The sequence below is a fragment of the Pleurodeles waltl genome, chromosome 4_2, assembly GCF_031143425.1.
Source record: "Pleurodeles waltl isolate 20211129_DDA chromosome 4_2, aPleWal1.hap1.20221129, whole genome shotgun sequence".
In the NCBI taxonomy this organism is placed as follows: Eukaryota; Metazoa; Chordata; class Amphibia; order Caudata; family Salamandridae; genus Pleurodeles; species Pleurodeles waltl.
The window spans coordinates 923154162-923161255 of NC_090443.1; positions in this window are offsets into that span (position 1 = coordinate 923154162).

Genomic DNA, 7094 nt, shown 5'->3' on the forward strand with positions numbered 1-7094 from the left:
TGGACAGGGTCAACGCAGTGGGACAACACCCAAGAAATCGGGAGGATATCAGGAAGAGGTGGAACGACCTACGGGGGAAGGTGAGTTCTGTGGTCTCAAGACACCACCTGGTGGTTCAGCGGACTGGCGGCGGACCCCCACCTCCTCCCCCACAACTAAAAACACGGGAGGAGCAGGTCTTGGCGATTCTGCATCCTGAGGGCCTCGCAGGAGTAGGTGGAGGAATGGACTCTGGTAAGTCAAAGCTTTACTATTACATCCCCCACCCTACCTGCATGCTATCACATACCCCCACCGTCACCCTCATCCCCAGGACCCCAACTCCTCACATATGTCCCAACATCACAAACCATACATCCTAACACCAAGCCCTGCATGCAACAACAAAGCATGGACACCCATCACCAAAGCATGCCCACTGCACATACCCATACACCCCCCTAAACCATCATCACACAAGCTCCCACACAGGAATGCTAGCACTGGGGTACACGGTAACCCACCCATTTCACACCATTACACACACAGATTTAATAAACATCCTTTTATAACCCTGCAGGACCCCTACCCAGCGTCACCAGACAGGAGGGTCCACACATGTCCACACCACCAACAGAAGAGGCCCACAGTGATGACAGCACCTCTGTCCAACTGGATCTAGATGACCAGCCCAGACCATCGGGGACCTCTGGACAGTCGGTTCCCCTCATACAGGCACAGGCCACCACAGACCTTCCCCCCTCTGGAAACACCAGCACAGCACCCACCCAGCGGGCCCATACCTCCGTCCTCAGGACACGTCAATCAGCTGTGTGTCCACCACTACAGGGAACCCAGGATAACCCACCACCCCAACAACAACAGGGACCTGGAGGCAGTGGTAGTGAGCACACAGTCCAGGGGACGGAGGCCCAGGAACACAGGGGAACTAGGAGGGCTGCTGTGCGACAGGGTGCCGACAGGCCAAGGGAACCCACTATCCACGAGGCCCTCTCCTCCATCATGGGAGCCTACCACCACTCCCAGGAGACGAAGGCAACGGTACTGGCCAAGTTTCAGGAGACCCAGCGCATGCAGGAGGAACAGTATATGGGCTTCAGGGAGGAACACAGAACCATCAGCTCCACCATGGGCACCATCGTAGGGGTGCTGAAGTAACTACTCAACACCAGGAGGGACACTGTGGCACTACAAGGGGCCCCTGACACTAGCATGGACGCTGAACTGCCCACCACCTCCGCCGGTGCTAGTGGACAGGACGCCCCGCCACAGGTCCACCACACCAGCACCCCACCCCCTGCAGAGGGAGAACCACCCCGCAAATGGTCCCTGAGATCCAGGACAAAGACAGAGAACGATGCCAAGACCCCCGCCAAGAAATGAGACCACCCTGATTTTCATCCTACTGTCCCACTTTGTCACCCTGTCCATAATTAAACTGCCCCAGCTCCACTTCCTATGCCCATGTGGGCAATGCACCTGTGAGACTAATAGACTGGACTCTGCCATGGACATTCCTCCACCATCACCCATCACCATTTCACTACCCCTCCAATATTGAGCATTTAAATAAACACACCTAAAGCACAAAATGATCTGGAGTCTGTCTTTGATTACGAAATAGTGTATTAGCAACTACAGTGACAAAATGTTTTTTAAATAGTAATGTCAACATACCTATGTAACACAGCTCTAGTCCATGAGGAATCTAAGCAGATGTCACACAGTGGGACCCACATCTGTGAAATCGTAAGGGAAAGTGACAACTCAGTGACCATACACTGGGGAAAACGACAGATAGGAGAGAGGTAGTAGTGTCAAAGTACATGTAATAGGCAGGTTTGTATTCCTACCTGTGTCTCACTGGAAATATTGCAGGATCACTGAGTCCCTGTTCTGCATGTCTTCTTCCTCTGCTTCCTCCTCATCACTGTCCACAGGCTCCACAGCTGCAACAACACCGCCATCTGGACCATCCTCCTACAGAAAAGGCACCTGGCGTCGCAAAGCCAAGTTGTGAAGCATACAGCAGGCCACGATGATCAGGCACACCTTCTTTGGTGAGTAGAATAGGGATCCACCTGTCATATGGAGGCACCTGAACCTGGCCTTCAGGAGGCCGAAGGTCGGCTCGATCACCCTCCTAGTTCGCCAATGGGCCTCATTGTAGCGTTCCTCTGCCCTTGTCCTGGGATTCCTCACTGGGGTCAGTAGCCATGACAGGTTGGGGTAACCAGAGTCACCTGCAAATGGCGAGCACGCACTAACCTGGAGGGATAACCCCAGACCCTGACAACCATTCCCACTGACTAGCTTCCAGGTGCTCACCTAATAGTCACACAAGGTGCCTCTGGAGTTGACTCATCACATAAGGGATGCTGCTATTCCGCAGGATGTAGGCGTCATGCACTGAGCCAAGGAACATGGCATTCACATGGGAGATGTACTGGTCTGCCAAACATACCATCTGTACATTCATCGAATGATAACTCTTCCGGTTTCTGTACACCTGTTCACTCCTGTGGGGGGGGACCAAAGCCACATGTGTCCCATCAATGGCACCTATGATGTTGGGGATATGTCCCAGGGCATAGAAATCACCTTTCACTGTAGACAAATCCTCCACCTGAGGGAAAACGATGTAGCTCCGCATGTGTTTCAGAAGGGCAGACAACACTCTGGACAATATGTTGGAAAACATAGGCTGGGACATCCCTGATGCCATGGCCACAGTTGTTTGAAATGACCCACTTGCAAGGAAATGGAGCACTGACAGCACCAGCACTTGAGGGGGGATTCCTGTGGGATGGCGGATTGCTGACATCAGGTCTGGCTCCAACTGGGTACACAGTTCCTGGATTGTGGCACGGTCAAGCCTATAGGTGATTGTCAAATGTCTCTCCTCCATTGTCGACAGGTCCAACGCACCAACGGTCGGTACACCGGAGGATGCCGCCATCTCCTCACATGTCCCAGCGGACGGTCCCTATGAAGGACAACAGCGAGCACAGAGTCAAACAACTCAGAGGTACGTACCCACAGTTTACCCAGAACACCAATCATACACAAAAGGTGGCCTGTATGTGTGTTGAGTCTTGGCCTAGGTATGTGTGACGCAGTTGAAAATGAAGCTCTGAAATGGCGGCTGCCTGACCTGTAAAGTGGGACAATGGGATGTGAGGTAACTGCGCTGGCGTTGTACACCGTCGCGGTAGGCGGTCAAAGACCGCGGCGCAATGCTGCATTTGTTAACATTGGACCCTATGGGTCCCAGGAGCCAATGACGATGTACGCCGGCGGTGACGGTACGCGTGACACTCTATCTGTTCAATCACTCGATACCTGATCTTCGACAGGAGAGGACCTACACTGCTAGTGCTGCTGTGACTTCGGTCTGGAAGAGACAATGGCTCGTGCTTCTGGGGAACTGGCCCCTGCCTTCACATCGGAGGAGTTGGAGAAACTCGTGAATGGGGTCCTCCCCAGTACACACTACTCTACGGTCCTCCAGACAAGCAGGTAAGTACACAGGGAGCATGTTGTATGGGCTATGCCTGTGTGGAGAGGGCTGGATGTAAGAAGGAAGGGGGCAGAGTGCTGCGTGCATGAAAGACGATGAATGCAAGTGCCACATGGCAAGGGTAGGGATGGGGGCCAATCACTTTGACGGTGCAGTTGGTAATGACTACTCTTCTTCCCCTGTACATTTCATGTAGGTCAGCGCCCACCAGAAGAAAGATATTTGGCGTGCCATCGCCAAGGACGTCCGGACCCTGGGGGTCTACCACAGACGGAGCACCCACTGCCGGAAAAGATGGGAGGACATTCGCTGCTGGAGCAAGAAGATGGCAGAGGCTCAGCTGGGGATGGCCTCCCAACGTGGGAGGGGGGCCCGTCGCACCATGACCCCCCTGATGTTCAGGATCCTGGTGGTGGCCTACTCGGAGTTGGATGGGCGCTTGAGGGCATCACAGCAGACACAAGGGAGTGAGTACACTCTCATTCTGCTGACTTTGTGCGCATTGGAGTTGTCTGGGTGGGGGAGGAGGGCTGTGGGTTTCCCTAGGCCAGGGCGAGTTCTGTAGGCAAGGCCCCTCCGTAAGGCAGGCCATGTGGCACCCCAGCCCACCTCTGTAGAGTGCCAAGTACAGCTATTCATGCCCATGTGTCATCTATGTGTGCAGATGTTGTCCATAGCCTTGTAGGCCATTTCCCAGAAATTGAACAGTGGAGCCCAAGAGCACGGCATAGTGCAGGGGGCTTCTGTGTCAGTTGTGTCCGCCAAAGGTAGAGGTAATCCATGCACTCAACATGTCTTTCTTCTGTCGCCCCTCCCTTTTTGTGGTCTCCCTGTTCTTGTGTGCATTAGCATCATGAGGTGGAGGAGCAGTGGCACCGGAGCACGAGGGAGCTGCATCCCACATGGCCCTGGAGGGCAAGACTACGGACTCGGAATTCACCAGTGGGACGGAGGGCAAGGGGAGCTCCACGGCGGAGACAGGAGCTGACACCAGCGACACGGATTCATCCTCTGATGGGAGCTCCCTTGTGGTGGCGGCAACATCTGTGCCCCCCGCATCTACAGGGACAGCCGCCACCCCCCCTACCAGCACCGCCCTCCCAGCAGCCCCTCAGCCTTCGCCCCGTGCCCGCTCACCCCGGAGGGTGGGCATCACCTTCACCGCAGGCACCTCAGGCACTGCCCCAGTCACCCCTGCTGCACCCACTGAGGAGGCCATTGACCTCCTCAGGTCCCTCACTGTTGGGCAGTCTACCATTTTGAATGCCATCCAGGGTGTAGAAAGGCAGTTGCAACAAACTAATGCATTCCTGGAGGGCATTAATTCTGGTCAGGCGGCCCTTCAGCGAGCTTTTCAAACTCTGGCCTCAGCACTGATGGCAGCCATTGTCCCCGTCTCTAGCCTCCCCCCTCCAACTTCCTCCACCCAGACTCAATCCCCTGTACCTCTGCCTAGCCCAAGCACACCATCAGACCAGCCTGCACACACCTCAACACACAAGGGAAGCTCAGGCAAACATAAGCACCACACATTCCACAGGCACTCACGCAAGCAACACACACATGCAGACACACCAACATCCACTGCCTCCACTGTGTCTCCCTCCTCGTCATCTCCCTCCTCCCTCCCAGTCTCGTCTACACTCACACCTGCATGCACTACCTCTACAGCCACTACGTCCCTCACCAGCACACCCACCAGCACACCCCGCTCACGTTCAGTCACCACCCCCACTACCATTCACACGTCCCCTGTGTCCTCTCCCAGTGTGTCTGTGACGCCCCCTCTCAAGATACACAAACGCAGGCACACACCCACCCAACAGCCATCCACCTCACAACAGCCTCCAGCACATGCACCTTCACCCAAAGTCACCAAACGAACACCTACTATCACCACCTCTTCTTCCACTCCCAAACCCCCTCCAGCTACCCGTCCCAGTGTGTCCAAAAAACCTTTCCTGTCCACCCTTGACCTTTTTCCCCCACCTCCCCCACCCCGTCCATCTCATAGGTCCCAAAGTAGCACCTCAGCCAAAACACCTCTGGCACCAGTGGTGCCTGTAGTCACTGGTATGTGTAGTGCACCGGCCACCAGGACAGCCAGTGTGGCACGGAGCCACAGCACAGACAGTCCCCCACCTGTGAAGCATCAGAAGTTGGCCAGTGCCTGGCGGGAGAGGGGGAAGACTCCAGCCACCAAAGCTGCTCCCAGGGGTCCCAGTGGGAGTGTGGAGTCAGCTGTGACACCTTCCAAGGTGGGGAAGGGCCACAAGAAACCCAGCAAGTCTGGGAAGAGCTGCATGGCGGAGAAGACCGCCATCATCCCCGCTGGCCAGGAGGCCACCGCCAGCACCAGCCCAGCTGGCCAGGAGGCCACCGCCAGCCCCAGCACAGCTGGCCAGGAGGCCACCACCAGCCCCAGCCCAGCTAGGAGGCCACCGCCAGCCCCAACCCAGCTGCCCAGGAGGCCACCGCCAGCCCCAGCCCAGCTGCCCAGCAGGCCACAGCCAGCCCCAGCCCAGCTGCCCAGGAGGACACTGCCAGCCCCAGCCCAGCTGCCCAGGAGGCCACCGCCAGCACCAGCCCCGCTGGGCCATGAAGGACTGGCAGCAAAAGCCTCGCTGGGCCATGAAGGACCGCCAGCAAAGCCCCACTGGGCCATGAAGGACCGCCAGCACCAGCCCCGCTGGGCCATGAAGGACCGCCAGCAAAAGCCCCGCTGGGCCATGAAGGACCACCAGCACAAGCCCTGCTGAACAGGGCACCGGCAACTCAAGCCCCGCTGAACAGGGCACCGCCAACTCAAGCACCGCTAGCCCATGAGCGGCAGGGGCACTGACACAACTGGGTCTGTCACGGGGTGAGTGAGGCACTCTGGGCACCAGTCCCCCTCCAGAACCAGTGGAGAGATCCATCCACTACCTCTGTCCTTCACAGAATGAAGCACTCTGGGCACCATGCCCTCTCCAGAACCGTTGGAGACTGTTATCCACTTGAGAGACTGTGGCTTTGCACTCCCAGGATTGAACAGTGGGCAAACCACCCACTGTAGAGACTTGAGAGACTGTGGCTTTGCACTCCCCAGGATTGAACAGTGGGCAAGCCACCCACTGTAGAGACTTGAGAGACTGTGGCTTTGCACTCCCAGGATTGAACAGTGGGCAACCCACCCACTTGTGAGACTTGAGAGACTGTGGCTTTGCACTCCCCAGGATGGAACAGTGGGCATGTGGCCCCCTCGTGGATTTGTCATCGGGCACTCAAGCGGCTGAGGTGACCCCCCTTTCCCTCCCTCTGAGGTGCCTGTTTTGTTGCTGTCTGATGCCCCTGCAGTGTTCTCTCCATCATGGTCAGGGATCTTGTGTGGGCCTCGCCCATACCGTGTGGTCCCAGTGTTCCACTGACTTTCTTTGTGCAGTACCTGGACTACTATGCCTGGTATATGTTTTGTACATGGTGTGTGTATATATATATATATATATATATATATATATATATATATATATATATATATATATATATATATATATATATTTCTGCCTACACTCATTTTCTTTGGTCTTTGCATTCT